Source organism: Dermochelys coriacea, chromosome 10 (genome assembly GCF_009764565.3).
Source record: "Dermochelys coriacea isolate rDerCor1 chromosome 10, rDerCor1.pri.v4, whole genome shotgun sequence".
NCBI classification, from domain to species: domain Eukaryota; kingdom Metazoa; phylum Chordata; order Testudines; family Dermochelyidae; genus Dermochelys; species Dermochelys coriacea.
In genome coordinates, this window is record NC_050077.1 from 45,326,520 (window position 1) to 45,346,198 (window position 19,679).

The window sequence follows — 19,679 nt, forward strand, 5'->3', positions numbered from 1 at the left end:
CAGAGGACTTAACCAGCAAGGGAGATGCCAAAGACAGTCTCTCAATTTTCTCTACCATGCTGCACTCCAAATGGTTGAGCAGGGGGCATGCCTGGCTGCATGTGATGGCTTACTCACACCAAAGTGGCAGGCACTTCAGTATAAGAGGCAAAATGAGACCTTGTACAGAAAGAAAATGTGCTGTGTACTATGAATTGCCTGTTTCACTGAGAAACAGTATCCCCTTTGTTCTCTAAAATGAATCTTTTAAAATACTACCCTCCCCTTTTCTCCTCCTGCAGCAGATACAATGTTTCAATGTGGCCCCTATCTACTCCGTCCCAGAGACTGGTCCAGATTAGAAGGCGGAAAAAACGAACTCGGGACAACATGTTTGCCAAGCTCATGCAGTCCTCCCACACTGATAGGGCCCAGTTGAATGCATGGAGGCAAACAACTGCAGAGTCGTGTAAAGCATTACATGAATACAAAGAGGAGGGACATGCCCGATGAGAACAAGCAGGATACTATGGTCAAGCTCATGGGGAAGCAAACCGACATGCTCTGCTGTATGGTGGATCTAATGCGGAAAAGGCAGCAAGACCACAGACTGCTGCTGCAGTCCCTGAATAACAGCCCTCTCTCCTCCCCAAGTTCCATAGCCTCCTCACCCAGATGCCCAATAACATGGGGAGAGGCTATAGGGACCCACACAGTCAATCCCAGAGGACTGTACAAGCAGCAGAAAGCTGGCATATCCTAAATTTATTTGGTTTCTGGACTTATCCTTCCCTCCTCCTCCATTCCCCTAAACCAATACTGCCCATCCCGTACCCTGGCCAGTCATAAAATTGGCTTTCAAAGCTTCTCTAATGTGCAGCGCGCCCTGCTGTGCTCTTCTAATCACCCTGTTGTCTGGCTGTGCGAAACTGGCTGCCAGGCCAGTTGCCTCAACCTCCCATCCCACCATAAATGTCTCCCCTTACTCTCACAGATACTGTGGAGCACACAACAAGTAGCAATTACAAATGGAATATTGGTTGTGCTGACTTCTAACCGAGTCAGTAATCTGCACCAGTGCACTTTCAAACGTCCAAATGCACATTTTACCACCTTTCTGCACTTACTCAGCCTATAGTTGAACTGCTCCTTACTACTGTTCAGGGTGCCTGTGTACGGCATCATGAGCCATGACATTAAGGGGTAGGCTGGGTCCCCAAGGATAACTATAGGCATTTTAACATCCCCAACAGTAATTTTCTGGTCTCGGAAGCAAGTGCCTTCCTGCAGCTGTTCAAACAGACCAAAGTTCCTGAAGATGCGAGCATCATGCACCTTCCCTGGCCATCCCACGTTGATGTTGGTGAAACATCCCTTGTGATCCACCAATGCTTGCAGCACCATGGAAAAGTACCCCTTGCGGTTTATGTACTGGCCACCCTGGTGTTCTGGGGCCAAGATAGGAATATGCGTTCCGTCTATCACCCCGCCACAGTTAGGGAACCCCAGCGCATTAAAGCCATCCACAATGGTCTGCACATTTCCCAAAGTCACTACCCTTGATAGCAGCTTGTCAATGACTGTGTTGGCTACTTGCAGCACAGCAGCCCCCACAGCACCCTCCCACTCCAAATTGATTCCCGACTGACTGGTAGCTGTCGGGAGTTGCAAGCTTTCACAGGGCTATGGCCACTCGCTTCTCAACTGTGAGGTCTCTCTTATTTTGGTGTCTTTGCACTTCAGGGCAGAGGACAGCAAGTCAAAGTTCGATGAAAGTGGCCCTACGCATATGAAAAGTTTCTCAGCCACTGGGAATCATTCCATACCTGCAATACTATGCGGTCCCACCAGTCTGTGCTTGTTTCCTGGGCCCGGAATCTGTGTTCCACGGCATTAACCTGGCCCAACAGCACCATGATCTCCCAATCGCCACATGCCATGCCGGCTGCGTCCATGTCCTCATCAGTATAATAATCACGCTGTCGTCGCTTCCTTGCCAGGTTTTGCAGATACTGTACATACTGCTGCATAATGCGTGAGGTATTTACAATGGTCAAAACTGCAGTGGAGATCTGATCGGGCTCCATGGCTATGGCGCCTGCACAAGTAATCCTGGAAAAAGGGTGTGAAATGTAGGAGAGCAGAGTGGCAGCGGAAGCTGTGCTGTTTGGTTCACGGTAGCCGAACAACAGCTGAAAATGGTTGTCTTCTGTGGCTTTCACAGAGGTGGGAGCCCAGGACAGACAACATGGAGAAGCTCGGAAACTTGGCAATAGCGGGAGAGCAGAATTGGCGGCGGAAGCTATGCTGTTCAGTTCACGATGGCCGAGCAGAGCCAAGTTGGAGAGGTGGATTAATAGTAGCAGGAGAGCAGCGGTGCACCGTCTGCACAAAGCAGTATGGCGTCTGCACACCAAAAAGACGTGAAACAATTGCTCGCCATAGCTTTCTGAGAACACACACCCAGAAACACCTGCAAGAATGTTTTTGCCCCATCATGCAATGGGAGCTTAACCCAGAATTCAAATGGGCAGCGGGGACTGTGGGAATTGTGGGATAGCTATCCATAGTGCACTGCTCCGACATTCGATGCTAGCCTTGATACTGTGGACGCAATCCGCCGAATTCTGCGCTTTAGTAGGGACACAGAAGACAATGTATAAAATAGCTTGCGAAAATTCAAATAGAATAATTTCTAAATAATTTCGTACTGTAGACGTACCCTCACAGACATAGGTGTGTGTGTCATCTCCCTGTCTAAATGGATTGAGGAGTCATCAAGGAACAGTTGAAACCAATCCAGATCAACAAGGGGGTCAGAGACACAATCAAGTTCCAGTGACTCACAGATTTGGCTGCCTTTCAGCAGGGGAGCTGAGAAAAGACCACTCCTCAAGATGCCAGGCCCCTCTGCCTGTTGCGTTCTGGAGGAAGCTCAGAGCTTTCTCACCTGGGAACTGACTAACTAAGGAGGTCAGAGCGAGAGAGCGAGCGAGCGCGCGCCTGAAAACAGACTTTCACTACAGTGTGGCTGTGGCTGCAGGCTGACCAGACTGGACTATACATTAACCTTCATTCCTCTATTCTGACCTAAAAATCTTTCCGATTGTGTGCACCAGGTGACTAATAAATGATTAATCTGGTTTTGAAAAGGCTGCCTGTGCTGCTGTAAATACCCACTGGGAACACTGTGCCCTGAAGGGGTACTGCACAAGACTCCTGCAGGAGTCTGGCCTGGCTGGATTCGCTGGAGGGAGTCAGAGACAGACAGACAGGGATCACTAGTGCCGAAGGCCCAGTCTTGGGGACCATAGGCCTGTCCCAACAGAACTGTGTGGGTCCTTGGGGCGCAGCCCACTAAAGGAGTCAGTCCCAAGAGACTCGTTATAGGCTGGGCATAGCCAGACCCTGTGACTGCATGGCAGCTGGGTATTGCCGATAGTGGGTATTCTGACAAGTGGGCTACTCAAGTTAACAACGGACAAAGAGTGTCCCAAAAAAAACTGTTCTCTAGAAGATTCCACAACTCAAAGGAAGGAGTCAATCCCACAAGTAGGAATACACAAAGACTTGAAAATTTATTTAAAATGAACTACACACATTTATAACCTTAACTCCATTTTAAGGCAGTGTATGGGAATCCTCTATAGAGCTCAGTCTGTGGAATGTCAAGTTTAGAAGCCCAGGTGGGATACAGCTACAACACTGCGTATAAGTTTAGAAGAGGCAGTGATAAGATATTTAGTTTCTAGGTTAACTAGGATAAAATAAACAGAATCAGAACTTAGTACCTCCTTTCATATGATTTTTTAAATTAACAGTATGCATCTCAAATTAGTCTGCATTTTCAATATGCAGTCATTTTACACCCCTTTTGGTTGTGTGAACAGTGATATATTTAAGTAGTATTTTACCATTTCCTGTATTAAATGGTAGCATCCAAGTTTTCACTTTCATAAAGACAATACTTTATTTGCTCTTTTATGTATTGCAATAATCTGTTTTAATCAGACAGCAAGACTTTTTTCCATTAGGCCACATCAATAGTATATTGTACTGCACACCATAATTAAGGCTACCAGAAAGTTTCAGTTACAATCCACCATGTTCAGGTTTAGATACAAAACTGTTTTCAACCTAGTTTTCCACAATAAGTACTTCCCAAATGCAAACAGAAAACCTTTGAGGATATTCAAGCATTTCACTCTGATCAGCTCAGAAGAAAGAAGATTAAAAAGCTACACAAAATGAAGTACTTGAGGCACTCCTCCCACAGCGAAGGGAGCTATGCAAAGGGAGAGAGAATCATGTTTACATAACTTAAGTTATACTTGTGAGCTGGAGTTTACACCATGCTTGATCTTGGAATAAAGCTACTTTAAAAATACACACACAGAGACGGATACCTGAACTTTGAAAGCTGGCATGTAAGAAAGACTTATTTTGAATACGTCCACAGTCAAGTTTGAAAACTGATCAGATAGTAAGGTTAGAAGCCATTGACAAAAAAAAAAAAAAAAATTATTCATGGGCATCCTTAGTGAGCATCTAACGTTTAGAAGACAGTCCACTAACTATGCTGAAGGGATTAAAGAATATTCCTCTGACAGGCCCAAGAGTGCTACTGGGACAGCCTCCATGAGAAAAATTATAAATCTTTGATCAAAGCATAATTCTCCTTCTCCCAACAGTCTATGTTAGAGCAGAGAAAACTGTAGATATGAAGAATGGTTAACACTCGGTTTTAGGATGTTCCCAAATGTTAGCATGCTCCAACTCTTAAATTTATCTAAAGAGGTTTAGTTTCTACCTTTTTCCATTGCCAAGATCCAGCTCTCACAGTATAAACCGGTGCACTGTTGCCCTGCTATGTCTTTAAAATGGAAAATTAACAGCAAGAACTACATTAAGACAACATTATACGCTTGTCCAGATAAGAATTAGGAAATAAACAATTTCTACAGGATTTGCACATTGCACAGCTATATAATTTATGCTATACCTTTATATAAATGAAAGCACATTTTAAGAAACACAGGAACAGAAAACATTTATGAACATCTTGGCAAAGGTAGTATTGCTGCAGAACTTTAACCTTGACTTGAACTTGAAATACAGACAATATGAAAAAGCAGTTAAAAAGCCATTTCAGGTACTATACCTGCCCCTGTGTTTCCCCCTCAATTTCCAGGTTTCACAAATCACTCTTATTTTAAAGGAGCTCCTCATCCATACTTGCTTTGCAAAACACCCACATAAACAGGAAGAACAGAAAATGAATCTATAACAGAGTACTGTCAACAAGTACCAAGTAAACAAACTGGAAAAAAAATTCCCCTCTAAGTTTTTCAGCTATACTCATCCTACTATGTTACAAGACAGACTACTAGTGAGAAAGTTTTCAAGCAGAAAGGCAATTCTTAGGTTGCCAGTTTTCCCTTAAAATAAAAGATTCAGGAAATACAGAGGTTAAATGAGACTGCTACCTAGCACAAAACTAAGGTCTTTGCCTTGTATGTTGATACTTCAGAGATAAAATCATGTCCCTGCTTTGTCAGAGGACATGAAAATTTGTGAGAGGCATCACTGTCTAGTGGACAGATCACAGGCCCAGGGACTCAGGATTCTATTGCCAGCTCTGCCCAGTAGCCTACTGTGTGACCTTGGACAAGTCACTTTCCATCTTACAGAAGGGGAAACTGAGGCACAGAGGGGTGTAATACTAACCTCATCTATAAAGTCTTAGAGAGACTACTTATGAAAAGCAAATTTAACTGAACTACCCCCAGTACATTGTACACATTCTGCACAGATGTTAAAGATAAAGCAGTTTCACCTGATGGCAAACCAATCTCTGGAAGATATTTGAAAGGCAAATTCACACTATACCTGAACATTAATGCCTATGTTTTAAAAGAGTTCCAGCAATGTTTTATCTAAACAATTTTCTTTGAAGACAGGGCTCTTCATAGCTATAAAACTCTTTTTGACCTGGATTTCATATGAGCAAGCAGTAAAACTTCTGGATTCACAGACTCCTCTTCTCACAATGAAGCTTGTATTTATTAGTCTTGTCCAACTATCATTCCAGTTAACCTTGCATAGCTCCTACTGTACAATAATGCACTCTCTCTTCAATGAATAATTTAATCAGTGTAGTCAAATTTGTGACCCACAGGTGAACTCCACCAGTGAACAATGTTTACTTAATCTTTTTACCAAACTAGATATCGTTGCTCCTATAAGTGATGATGATGTGGATTTGACAAAAGCAAGCAATTTAAATCCATAAGCAGTCACTGTTACATAACAAATGTGGCTTTCTACACAAACATGAAGTGAGCAAACTGATATTAAACCAGATACATCTTAATTGTGTATAATGAATGGTATTAAAGGATGGCACTATGTAAAATGGGCTACCTTACAAAGTACAAACATACAAAGTATGTTTTTGCTGCAGCCTGAATTGATTAACCTGGTCTCAGCTCTAGGCCAAAATTGTAGGTTCGTAAACTAGAATAAAGCAATAGTTTTGTAGAAACAATACTCTACAGCTTTCATAAAAGTATCAGACAAGTGAATTTACATAATTACTGTATCAAGATTTACATAATACAGACAAGTTATTAGGAAGCATAAAGAACAGGGCAGAAAATAGAAATATTTTAATGCCATTTATTAAACCAATGATGTGGCCTCATCTAGAATATTGAGTGTGGTACTGGGTCATCTCATCTCAAAAGAAATGACAGAATTAAAAAGGGTCAGAAAGGGCAACATGAATTATCAGGAGCATGGAAAAACTCATATGAAGAGAGACTAGGGAGATAGTGATTTTTTACCTTAAAGGAAAAAAGGAACATAAAAGGATATAAAATTATGAGTGGTACAGCAAAGATGAGGGGGAGAGCAGAAGCTGCCCACTTACAACACAAGTGGCAAGGGGACAGTCAATGAAATTAAGAGATAGATTCAAAGCCAATAAAATGAAACTTTATCTGCACATCATAAACTGAGGAACTAATTTTAACTAAAATTGGATTACCCACACAATCCACAGTGATTCTATTAGGTTACAATCCAAAAGAGGTTACTGACTCGGGGAAGAACCAATTAATAACAGTTAACACTAGCACGTATGTGTCAGAATTCATTTTCATAAAAAGACTAATCTCCCAACCTTAGTGGCATTAAGAAATAAGGTATGGGGAAACAATTGCACTAGGAAAAATGACAGATAACCACATATAAATAAAGCTACCATCTTTGGAGATCGAACAAAATAAATATGCAAACATGAAGTTGAGGTCAATCAAACATAAATGGGTCTTTTAAAGGTAACCTACCAGGCAATAAGCAGAAGCAGAGCAATGCAGATAGTTCCCAAACAAAGACACATCTAGCAGATGACAGGTTTCAGAGTAGCAGCCGTGTTAGTCTGTATCTGCAAAAAGAAAAAGGAGTACTTGTGGCACCTTAGAGACTAACAAATTTATTTGAGCATAAGTTTTCATGAGCTACAGCTCACTTCAGACGCATTCAGTATTTTCCACTGAATGCGTCCGATGAAGTGAGCTGTAGCTCACGAAAACTTATGCTCAAATAAATTTGTTAGTCTCTAAGGTGCCACAAGTACTCCTTTTCATTTAGCATTATTTGTAGAGGGAAAGCTTCAAGGAGGTCTGTCATAAATATAAAGGGAAGGGTAACCACCTTTCTGTATACAGTGCTATAAAATCCCTCCCGGCCAGAGGCAACATCCTGTTACCTGTAAAGGGTTAAGAAGCTCAGCTAACCTGGCTGGCACCTGACCCAAAGGACCAATAAGGGAACAAGATACTTTCAAATCTTGGGGGTGGGAGAATAGGTTTTTGTTTGTGTTCTTATTTACGTGTTAGTTCTCTCTTGAAACTGAAAGAGGCCAGACAAAAATCCATCTTCTTCAACTCATCCTAATCCAAGTCTCCAATATTGCAACCAGTATAGGTAAGCCAGGCAAGGCGGATTAGTTTATTTTTTGTTTTCTGTAAATTTTCCCTGTGTTAAGAGGGAGGTTTATTCCTGTTTTCTCTAACTTTAAGGTTTTGCCCAGAGGGGGATCCTCTGTGTTTTAAATCTAAATACCCTGTAAAGTATTTTCCATCCTGATTTTACAGGTGATTCTTTTACCTTTTCTTTAATTAAAGTTCTTCTTTTAAAAACCTAATTAATTTTTCATTGTTCTTAAGATCCAAGGGTTTAGGTCTGCGTTCACCTGTACAAATTGATAAGGATTATCATCAAGCCTTCCCCAGGAAAGGGAATGTAGGGCTTGGGGGGATATTTTTGGGAAAAAGACATCTCCAAGGAGTCTCTTTCCCTGTTCTTTGTTTAAAACGCTTGGTGGTGGCAGCATACTGTTCAAGGCCAAGGCAAAGTTTGTACCTTGGAAAGTTTTTAACCTAAGCTGGTAAAAATAAGCTTAGGGCGTCTTTCATGCGGGTCCCCACATCTGTACCCTAGAGTTCAGAGCGGGGAAGGAACCCTGACAAGGTCTAATAGACAGATATAATCATAAGGTAGCTTCTTCAGAAGAAGGTGGAATAACTATTTAAATTGGGACAGCATGTGCTACAGATTATAGACCACACCTTCCAAATTGTATTCATGCTGTTTCTCTCTAGAGAAGACCTTCCTAATTCTTAGCAGGTTAAATAAGACTGAATTAGTAGGCAACTTATATAAAATAATTGTCATAGTTATGGATGAGATTTATTATACTAGTGTGAAAATGTGAATTGGGTTAATGTTAATAAGATGAGCAAATATAATAATTTACATTTACACTTAATTCATATGCTAATAACAATAGCAAAAAGTTTAATAAAATAAATTATGGAACTCACTACCACATGATGTCAGTGGCCAAAAATTAAGTAAAATTCAAAAAGTGATTGGATAGTCTTGTTAGCAATATAAATGTCCACAGCTATAAAATGTACTAGCATTAACTATTATAAAATGTAGTAATCCTAATTCTTCATGGTTTAAGCCAATCTTTAACTATAGAAAATTAGGAGACGTAAAATGGAAGACTGGTTACTCCACATCTACAGGATCCCATATGACAATTCCTATGTTCCTATAATAGTCAGATAAGTGAATGAAAAGAATTAAAGAAACAATCAAGCTAATAATCATCTTTCAGCTGCAACTGTGAGTCCTTCCACAAAAAAAAGGGAACAGTCCTGAATTACACTGTTTAGGAGGCCATACTTCATCTTTGACTGCTGCAGCTGAAATAACTTTGATAGCTCTTTAACCCACACATTTTTAGAAAAATAATTTTGCCCATTCTTTAAAAAACACTTTGGTGGGAGAGGTACAGCATGGCACATATGCCATCTGAGACCTGCATGGGGCCAACATTTTTCCTGGTTCAGACTTGAACAGCCTCTGGTATCATGTGGGATTCAATCTGTAAACCTTTCAATGATGGCACAGCAGTTTCTTTCTTAAAGTACATGGAGCCTGGTATTTCACATTGGATGGAAATCGGCTGATAAAACAGGTGTACGTAATTTACAGAAGCATGTAAGCTCTCTGTTAAAAAGCATCTCTTCTACTACAAAAGTGAGGGACAGAGGTATCTATACTGGGGAATCTACAGCAACTGACTTGTGTGTGCATGCCAAATATGACAGTTTACATCCAGCAGATGAATAAGTCACCAGCCTGACAAAAATAAAGCCAGAATCTAGAATCCACTATTTGCTGAAGTTCAGAGAGAACAAGGTCAATACATTTACATTTCTTCATCAACTGTTTGCTAGAGATACAAGAATAGTCGTCACATTAAGAAAAGGAGTACTTGTGGCACCTTGGAGACTAACAAATCTATTTGAGCATAAGCTTTCGTGAGCTACAGCTCACTTCATCGGATGCATTGAAGTGCAATGAAGTGAGCAGTAGCTCACGAAAGCTTATGCTCAAATAAATTTGTTAGTCTCTAAGGTGCCACAAGTACTCCTTTTCTTTTTGCGAATACAGACTAACACGGCTGCTACTCTGAAAAGAATAGTCTTCTGACATTCATATAACATCTTTCATCTTGAAGGAGTCAATGATTTACTGATTTAGTTTCACCAGTGGTAGAAACATTAGCAGTGCTGGCATACCCAAGGTTTCCATGCAGCATTTCTAACACTGCTATTTAGACAAGTTCTGAGTGGGATTAGATGTCATGTTAACTCCAGCAATCAGAGGAGACTTCTCCACACTAAACTAGCCACTGTTGCTAGTACCAGAGAAGCCGCACTGTGTAAGTGGGACTGGAAAATTTTTGACAAAAAACTAGTGTAGATACAGCCATTAGCTATACATAGCTATTTTCCAAGCTTAGCTTTACAAGTTAGATTTTCAAGACTATTTTAATAAAACAGATAAAGAATTCTATTTTAAATTCAATGTCCCTTGAATGGTATACAGTTTTACCTCTTCTGTGGCTATTTTTCCTACACAAGGACTTTTCACTAATATTTCCCCTGGGAATCTTCAGTTCAGCTCTGACACAGGCAGGGCTCCAAATGGTCAAGGATGTTATAGATACACACCATTACTACCACCATCTGACCTGAAAGCATCTGATGAAGTGAGCTGTAGCTCACAAAAGCTTATGCTCAAATAAATTTGTTAGGTCTCTAAGGTGCCACAATTACTCCTTTTCTTTTTGCAAACCCATAAAAAAAAAAAGTTAGCTTACCTTAAGAAACACAATGTTATAATGCTTCTGTGGGAAAGGGCTTCTAACCTTTTATAATGGTTTCAGAATGTGTACATGCAGTTTACTTTTTTCCTAAAATCATTAACTGCATCCTTTACTTCAGCTTGGCAAATATCTTATCATCAATAATGTATTGAAAATATAGCAATAAACAGAAATAAATGCACAATGGATGGATTCTGTTTGCTTGTGACTGAAAATCATGATAAATATCTAATTTACCAAAGAGGAAGGGACAAATGCTGAAGGGGCTATAAGAGCAAGGAAGACTGCACATGTGGTGATCACACACAACAATTAAGACATACTGTGATAAAAATCAAGTCTGAGATCCAGGCTATGACAAACAGTAATTTACAAATAGACTCTAAGGCAAGGCCACTCTTATGTGGTCTGAAGAGTGGGAAAGGTGGCAAATTTTACAAGCTGTTAATGTATGCTTAAAAGCATTTCATCCTATTGCTTCCTTATATTCAACTTTCTTAAATGAGACTCCCCTTTCCTAAGAGCTATGGAGCAAGTTCCCCTCAGATAAAAAAAGGTGGTCTCTCTCTCTCTCTCTCTCTCCCCAGGACAGTGTTATTTGGTTTCATTTTATCAATGTAATAGATTTTAAATAAAGTCAAAATGCTACAGGAAAATTTAATACCAGGACAACCCAAAGCTTTGACACTGCATCAAAATGTACAACCGCAGGAATATAATTTTGCCTGCCAGTAATTAAAAATATGCAGTGATGTTGTAGCCATGTTGAGCTTTGTGCAAGCTCAAAAGCTTGTCTCTCTCACCAACAAAAGGTGGTCCAATAAAATATACTCACGCACCCTAACTCTCTAGTAATTAGAATTGCACTTGATACAAACACTTTACTATCTCTTGGACTAAAATATATTACAATGAACTGGTTTCCTACATTACGTTCTAATAAGAGGTTAGAAATAAAGTTGTTACTAAAGTGGGGATGAATTTTAAGTCTATATTTGAATCAGAGTTAAGCTTTCAAACCAAGTGCTGTTTTATCTCATTCACATAAGTATTAAGAATAGTTTTTATTCTTCTAATCTTGATATCCATTTTTTATTCAGATCCATGCTAAATCAACGTATAGTTCCACATGCATCACACACACTTCCAGTATTAAAATCATAAGATCAACATATATCTAATACAAAACCCACCACATCATGTAAACTCCTCTTAGTGAGACGGTAAATCTCCAACAGGTAAAGACTCCTTTTGACAAACCTTTTAACTCAGGAGACAGTGTGGTCTTGTGGACAGAGCAGCTGGACTCCGCATCAGGAGGCCAGGTTCTACTCCTGATTCTCATCTGCTGTGTAACCTTGGGCAAATCACTGTTTTTCTTTCTGCTCCCACCCTTTGTCATCTTGTCTATTTAGACCATAGGCTCTTCAGTGCAAGGACTGTCTTTGCATCTGTACACAGTATAATACAATGAGTCCCTAATTTAATTTGCAGCCTCTAAGTAATAAAGGATCATTGCAAATTATGCAGGATCACTGGAAATTATGTACTCAACTATCCAGGATTAAAAGAAGAAAAAACAATCCATTGAGAAAGTCTGCAGGAGACAGAATAGTTCAACTACCAAGAGACTAACTTGTTTCCCAGTTCTGAATACCCATTAGTGGGAACCATTTGGACTCATAAGCCTGTTTCTGAGGCTTCTTCAAAGAAGCCATCTTGCAATTGAATTTATGTTAAAGTAATTCAACCTGTAGTAGCCTAAAAATGAAGGCTAATAACCCAGCACTTTTAAAACCTACTCACAACAGACTGCCAAGAGTGGCCAAATGAAGCATACCCAGGATCTGCCAGCTACCACAGCTACATCAACATGGAACTTCTGAATATTTCCACAGTTGGTGAAGCTAGCGTTGGTATGACAACTCATGAAAGCGTCACACCATCATTTTTACAACTGTCATTTTTACAATGATCTGAGCAGATCTAGGCAGCCTGCTGCTGGTGCGTTAGCTACCAATCGTACACCAGTACTCCCACCTACCTCATTGTTAGCCCAGGCACTACAGAGCAATGGGGAAAATTGTCCAGAAGCAGCTGTATCAACAAGGCTTACAAGAGACCTTGTCGCCTCCATGGTATAGGAAGCCCACATGCCTGCCCAACAAGGTAGAGCTCCAGACCTCCAGGTACAAGCAGAGCCCCCCAGCTTCCCAACACATCTGGCCCACGGAAAGTTGGGACCGCGGGGTGCGAGCAGCTTAAGGATGCAGAGAGGAAGGTCAGGTACGTGTTACAAGGCAGCCCATAAAAGCCTGCTGCTCCTGCAGCCGTCCCCGAAGACAAATGGGCCCGATTAACAGACGCTCGGGCGCACACAGTGGAAAGAGCCCCCCAGCCACAACGCCGGGAAATGCCATCCCGGGACCCCACCCGCATGGGGAAGGGCCCCCCTCCGCTCGCCCTGCCGAAGACCCCTGCCTCACAGACCGGGGAGCGCCCGACCGCCCCATGGCCCTAGGAGCAGCCTGCAGCCGAGCCCAGCCCCACTGGGTGGATAGACGGACAAACAGCCAGACCCCCCCGGAGCCGCCAGTCCCGCTCCCCAGGCCACAACCCCGCACTGAGGGTCCGCGTCCGGGTCCAGCCCCGCTATGCCTGGAGTACCTAGCGCCGGCAGCTCCTCCGCTCCTCCCCGGCCGGGCGGGCGGACGGACGGACTGGGGCCCCGGGCGCTGCTCTCCCTGCGCCCCCGCCGGCGGCTCCGCCTTCGGCGCCCAGCCGCTTCCCCGTCGCTCTCACTAAGGGGAGGAGCCGAACCGGAAACGATCCCCGGAGGACACGCCCCCGAGCGAGTGGCACCCTATGAGAGAATCCCGAGCGCGGCGGCTCGGCCGCCACACAACCGCTTCCGGGGCACCGCGGCGCCGGACACTCCCTAACAACCGCGTTCCGTTACTATGCGGAAGTGCAGCCGCTCAACCGCTGGATTTCATTCGTGACCCTTGTCCGGAGTGAGGGGAGACACCGGTACCCCGCGGGATGCGGGAAGGGTAAGACGCTATTATTGCTGCAGAGACCCAATACCTTGCTGGGCAGACGAGAACACCGCCATTATGGCAGGAAAGCATTGTTGGTATGGTAGGAAACAATGCTGCCCCAGGGCGCCTGCGGCCGCGTCTGCGCTGCAGTAGCCCAGTCCAGCACGGGGTGCAGCCGTTGGTGCTGTTCTGAAAAGCTTAAGGGTGGATAAGAAGGACGTTCCAGCGGTGAAGGCATTAGTGTAGGACCAGGAGACCTCCGTTCAACTCTCTGTTCTGTCACAAATTCACTTAGTGCCCTTGGGTGAGTGGCTTGGGGTCTCTGTGCCTTCTCTAAAAGAAAAGGAGGACTTGTGGCACCTTAGAGACTAACAAATTTATTAGAGCATAAGCTTTCGTGAGCTACAGCTCACTTCATCGGATGCATTTGAGCTGTAGCTCACGAAAGCTTATGCTCTAATAAATTTGTTAGTCTCTAAGGTGCCACAAGTCCTCCTTTTCTTTTTGCGAATACAGACTAACACGGCTGCTACTCTGAAACCTGTGCCTTCTCTGTACATTGGGAATAATGGTACCTCCCCTCATGGGGATGTTGGGAGGATCAGTGCAATATAGAGTTTGAGGTACTCTGAGGCTACCCTAAAAAATAGGTGTTTTCTCACAATGTGCACTACCATGTTGAAAAATCCTAGGGCATGGCTATACTTGCAGATGTAGAGCGCTTTGAGTTAAACCAGCCTTTGTAGAGCACAGTAGGGAAAGCGCTGCAATCTGTCCACCCTGACAGCTACATGCGCACTTGCAGGGCCACATTAGCAGCTCTTGCAAGGGCCACAGAGAGAAGTGCATTGTGGGCAGCCGTCCCAGCATGCAAGTGGCTGCAATGTGCTTTTCAAATGCGGGGGGGGAGGTGGAGTGTGTTGTGTGTATGTGGGGGGAGAGAGACTGGGGTTTTGGGGGGCTGAGAGCATGTCAGCATGCTGTCTTCCCCCTGCCCCTCTCTCTCTCACACAAGCATTCTGCATTAATAGTTGCTTTGTCTTGGAGCAGATAAGCAGCCGCCTGTCAGAAACAGAACTTTCAAAGGGCATATCTGCATTCCTGCAGTGATTCCAAAACAATGACAAGAGTGGCCACTTGACTTAAGGGGATTATGGGATGTTTCGGGAGGCTTATCAGAGCACAGTAATGCAACACCTCATTCACACTGATGCCCGGGTGTTTCAGCCAAGGCGCAACAAGCGTTAATCTTCTCGCCAAGGTGGCGTACCAGGAGCGCTCTAGCCATGGAGTCAGAGCGCTCTACGTGCCTTGCTAGTGTGGACGGGTAGTGAGCTAGGGCTCCTGGGGCTGCTTTAATGCACTCTAACTCACAAGTGTAGCCAAGCCCCTAGACTAGAAAAGACTAATTGTAGTTTTAGCTGGATGTAGCTACTCAAACTGATCTTGCCCTGTCCGCACTAGGATTTTACTGATGTACAGTCTGCATTCCACTTTGGGTCCACTGCCCACCAGGGATAGCAGTTGGCAGCTCCTCCATGCACAAGCATGTACCTGGCACTGTTCACAGAATCCAGTGGCACCTGTCCCTTCTGCTGCAAGAGAAAGACTTTAGTGCACGCCTATTTAGAGTGCACCAGACTGAAGCCCCTCTTCCATTTCCTTCAGAACCCTCTTATTGAGGTTCTGGCTTCTCTTTTCCCCTCATTTGTTCATCCTGGCACATCTTATCCACAGCCCCGTGTTGGGATGGTGCCAAATTGGTGTGGCCAAACTGAATGAATGGTGTGAGAACATTGCTTGACATGACTGAACTGCGAAAGAGTATTCTGGGAGCAGAATCTTTCTCTTAGCATCAGGCAGATGCCAGAGGTGAAACTGACTGGCTCCATGCTGTGTGTATGATTAATACTGATCTTTGAGTCAGCAAATATGTCCACTTGAAAGCAAACAACATGTGTAGAATATCCTGAGTAGAGCATAGGCTGACCGGGGCATATTGACCCTGTTGAAGGACATGATGCAGGGGGCTGAAGTGAATGATTGATAAGGGAGTGAATGTGGGGTGATTTTCAGTTGGTATCACTCTGCAGTTTCCTCCTAAAGTATTAATTAGGTAAAAATTAGTAACCACATACCCACTGGGCATGCTTTTAAGACGTGACTCCTTTGAGGAAAAAGAGTATAAAAATCAAGCAAATTAAATTACTGTTGGGATTCCTTAATTAAAGAAGAAACACCGCTAAACAGAGTAGCCAAAACTCTGCTCCATGGGTTCAAGTAGGATTGTGAACCAGAGGGGTCTCAAGGCAACCAAGGCTTGCTTTGGGCAAATCCAAGACATACCAGAGGGCTGAGAAGAACAGACAGAGAAGAAGCTGTCTATAAAACTGGTAACCACCTTTTCTGTTTGCTAAGCAGAAACGGCGTGAGGATAGCGCAGGGCCTATTTGTGTTGGACTGTGAAAGAAAGACTTGTTAAGGGGAACGTATAGCTCTTAATGTCTAACATAAGAGTTATGTGCTTGATATAACCCTTTACGCTTGTGTAATTCCTTCTCAATAAACTGCTGTAAATTGAAGATAATTACTGTGGACCTTTTTCATTGGTATGACAGTAATCTACTCCACCGGGAGCCAGTAAAGATTCATTTCAGGGGTAGTAGCGCCCCCTGGTGTCAACATTTGATAGCAGAGGACAGTTTACTGTCATGTCTAATATGTCTACACTACGAAATTAGGTCAATTTTATAGAAGTAGATCTTTAGAAATCAGTTTTATACAGTCGATTGTGTATGTCCCCACTAAGCTCATTAAGTCGGTGGAGTGCGTCCTCAATACCGTGGCTAGGATTGACTCACAGAGCGGTGCACTGTGGGTAGCTATCCCACAGTTCCCACTGCCCATTGGAATTCTGGGTTAAGATCCCAATGCCTGATGGGGCAAAAACATTGTTGCGGGTGGTTTTGGGTACATGTCGTCAGTCTCCCCTCCCTCCCTTCCTCCCTCCATCTGTGAAAGCAATGGCAGACAATCGTTTCACGCCTTTTTTCCTGGGTTACCCTTGCAGATGCCATAGCACGGCAAGCATGGAACCCGCTCAGCTCACTGCTGCTGTTGTCATCGTCGCATATTAGCCTGCAGTGTGAACCTGGCTAACAGATGCCAGCTCAATGACAATTGTGAGGAGGACATGGACACAGACGTTCCTGAAAGCACGGGCTGTGGCAATTGGGACATCATGGCGGCAGTGGGGCTGGTTGATACAGTGGAACACTGATTCTGGGCCCAGCAAACAAGCACGGACTGGGCGGGACCGCATAGTGTTGCAGGTATGGGATGATTCACAGTAGATGTGAAACTGTCACATGCATAATGCCACTTTCATGGAACTTTGTAAGTTGCTTTCCCTTGCCAGGAAGCACAGGAATACCAAGATGAGAGCTGCCCTGACAGTTGAGAAGTGAGTAGCGATAGCCCTGTGGAAGCTTGCAACGCCTGGCTGCTACCAGTCAGTCAGGAATCAATTTGGAGTGGGCAAATCTACTGTGGGGGCTGCTGTGATCCAAGTAGCCAATGCAATCACTGATGTTCTGTTATCAAGGGTAGTGACTCAGGGAAATCAGGTTATAGTGGATGGCTTTGCTGCAATGGGGTTCCCTAACTGTAGTGAGGCGATAGACGGAACACATATCCCTAACATGGCACCGGACCATCTTGCCAACCAGTATGTAAACTGCAAGGGGTACTTCTCAATGGTTCTGCAAGCATTGGTGGATCACAAGGGACGTTTCACCGATATCAACATGTGATGGCCGGGAAAGGTGCATGACACTCACATCTTTAGGAACTCTGGGCTGTTCGAGCAGCTGCAAGAAGTGACTTACTTCCCAGAACAGAAAATTACCATTGGGGATGTTGAAATGCCAATAGTTATCCTTGGGGACCCATCCTACCCCTTGCTCCCATGGCTCATGAAGCCGTACACAGGCACCCTGGACAGTAGTAAGGAGCAGTTCAACTAAAGGCTGAGCAAGTGCCGAATGGTGTTAGAATGTGCCTTTGGATGTTTAAAAGCTCGCTGGTGCTGTTTGCTGATCAGGTTAGACCTCAGCACAACCAATATTCCCATTGTTATTGCTGCTTGCTGTGTGCTCCATAATATCTGTGAAAGTAAGAGGGAGACGTTTATGGTGGGGTGAGAGGTTGAGGCAAATCGCCTGGCAGCTGATTTTGAGCAGCCAGACACCAGGGTGATGAGAAGAGCACAGCTAGGTGTGCTGCGCATCAGAGAGGCTTTGAAAACCAGTTTCATGACTAGCCAGGCTACGGTGTGACAGTTGTGTGTGTTTCTCCTTGCTGCAAACCCTCCCCCTTTGTTGATTTTAATTCCCTGTAAGCCAACCACCCTCCCACCTTTGATCACAGCTGGCAAAGGAAATAAAGTAGCTATTGTTTTGAAACCATGCATTCTTTATTAATTTAAAAAAAAGTGAAATAACTGACAAGGTAGCCTGGATGGGGTGGGGGAGGAGGGAAGGACAAGGCCACATTGCTTATTGTAGTCACACTACAAATCAAAACTGTTTGAATGACAGCCTTCTGTTGCTTAGGCCATCCTCTGGAGTGGCGTGGCTGGGTGCCTGGAGCTTCCCCTGCATTCTTGGGCATCTGGGTGAGGAGGATATGGAACTTGGGAAGGAGGGCTGGTGGTTATACAATGGATGCGATGCAGGTCTGTGCTCTTGTTGGCTTTCCCGCAGCTCCAACAGATGCCTCATCATGTCCGTTTGCTCCCCCATTAGCCTCAGCATTGTCTCCTGCCTCTGCTCATCGCGGTCACTTAATGCTTTCCTGGCCTCTGCCACTGAATGCCTCCATGCATTAAGCTGTTCCCTATCAGTGCGGGAGGACTGCATGAGCTCGGAAAACATGTCATCGTGAGTGCTTTTTTTCCGCCTTCTAATCTGCGATAACCTCAGGGACCAAGATGGGGAGCATAGAAACATTTGCACCTGTGGGGGAATAAAAAGGGAAAGTAAAATTTAAGATGATACATTTCTGAAAACAAAGGGGAGACTCTTTCACAGTGAATCAAGCAATTCACAGCAGACAGCACATGTGCTTTAGGTACAAGATCACATTTTGCCTTTTATATTGAGCGCCTGCCAGTATGGTGACACATCACACATGGCTGGGCAACAGAATTTGGTTTCCAGGCAGCCATGGCAAGCCAAAGGATAAGCGGGGTTGGTGGCAACACCCTCCTTTCCCATAGCAAGCAATGCCAGTTGGGTTTCACATTTAAAAGGAGAGGCTGCGGTTTTTGGGTGGATGTGCAGCACACACCTCCCCCCACCCCACCGTGTGGCTATTCTCTGGGATGATCCCTTCACCCCTCCCTCCGTCACATGGCTATTCTCCAGGATGATCCCTTTTAACCAAGCACAAACAGACCAGCATGAACGTTGGTCTTTTTACTGTTCCCTTACAAAAATTCCCCTATTTCAACCAGGTGACCATAAATGACATCACTCTCCTGAGGCTAACACAGAAAGATATAGACTGACTGTTGCTTGAATGCGACCAGAACCCAGGACCATTCGCTGCCATGCTTTGTGCTGCAATAATTCCAGACTACTTGCTACTGGCTTGGCGTGGTAAAGTGTCCTACCGTGGAGGACAAAATAAGGCAGCCTTCCTCAGAAACATTCTGCAAAGGCTTTCAGAGTACCTCCAGGAGGGTTTCTTGGAAATATCCATGGAGGATTCCCGCTGCATCCCCAGACATGTTAACAGACTTTTCCAGTAACTGTACTGGCCGCGAATGCATCCCAATTCTTCAGGGCAAATCAAACATTAAACACTATTGCTTTTAAACTCTGTACTGTAGTTACAAATGTGCACTC

The 19,679-nt window shown here is 43.9% G+C and overlaps 1 protein-coding gene across 6 annotated transcripts in view; it reads right to left on the reverse strand.

Moving 5' to 3' along the window:
* Positions 1 to 13,547, reverse strand: part of CSNK1G1 (casein kinase 1 gamma 1) — a 251,007-nt gene extending 237,460 nt beyond the window's left edge. For 4 of the 6 annotated variants that reach the window (XR_006274914.1, XR_006274913.1, XM_038418853.2 and 1 more), the window contains exon 1: positions 13,397 to 13,547. The gene's annotated coding sequence lies outside the window, so the exon portion shown is untranslated. The remainder of the gene's footprint in view (positions 1 to 13,396) is intronic. The other 2 variants (XM_038418854.2, XM_038418852.2) reach the window with 1 other exon arrangement.
* Between the last annotated feature and the right edge of the window lie 6,132 nt (positions 13,548 to 19,679).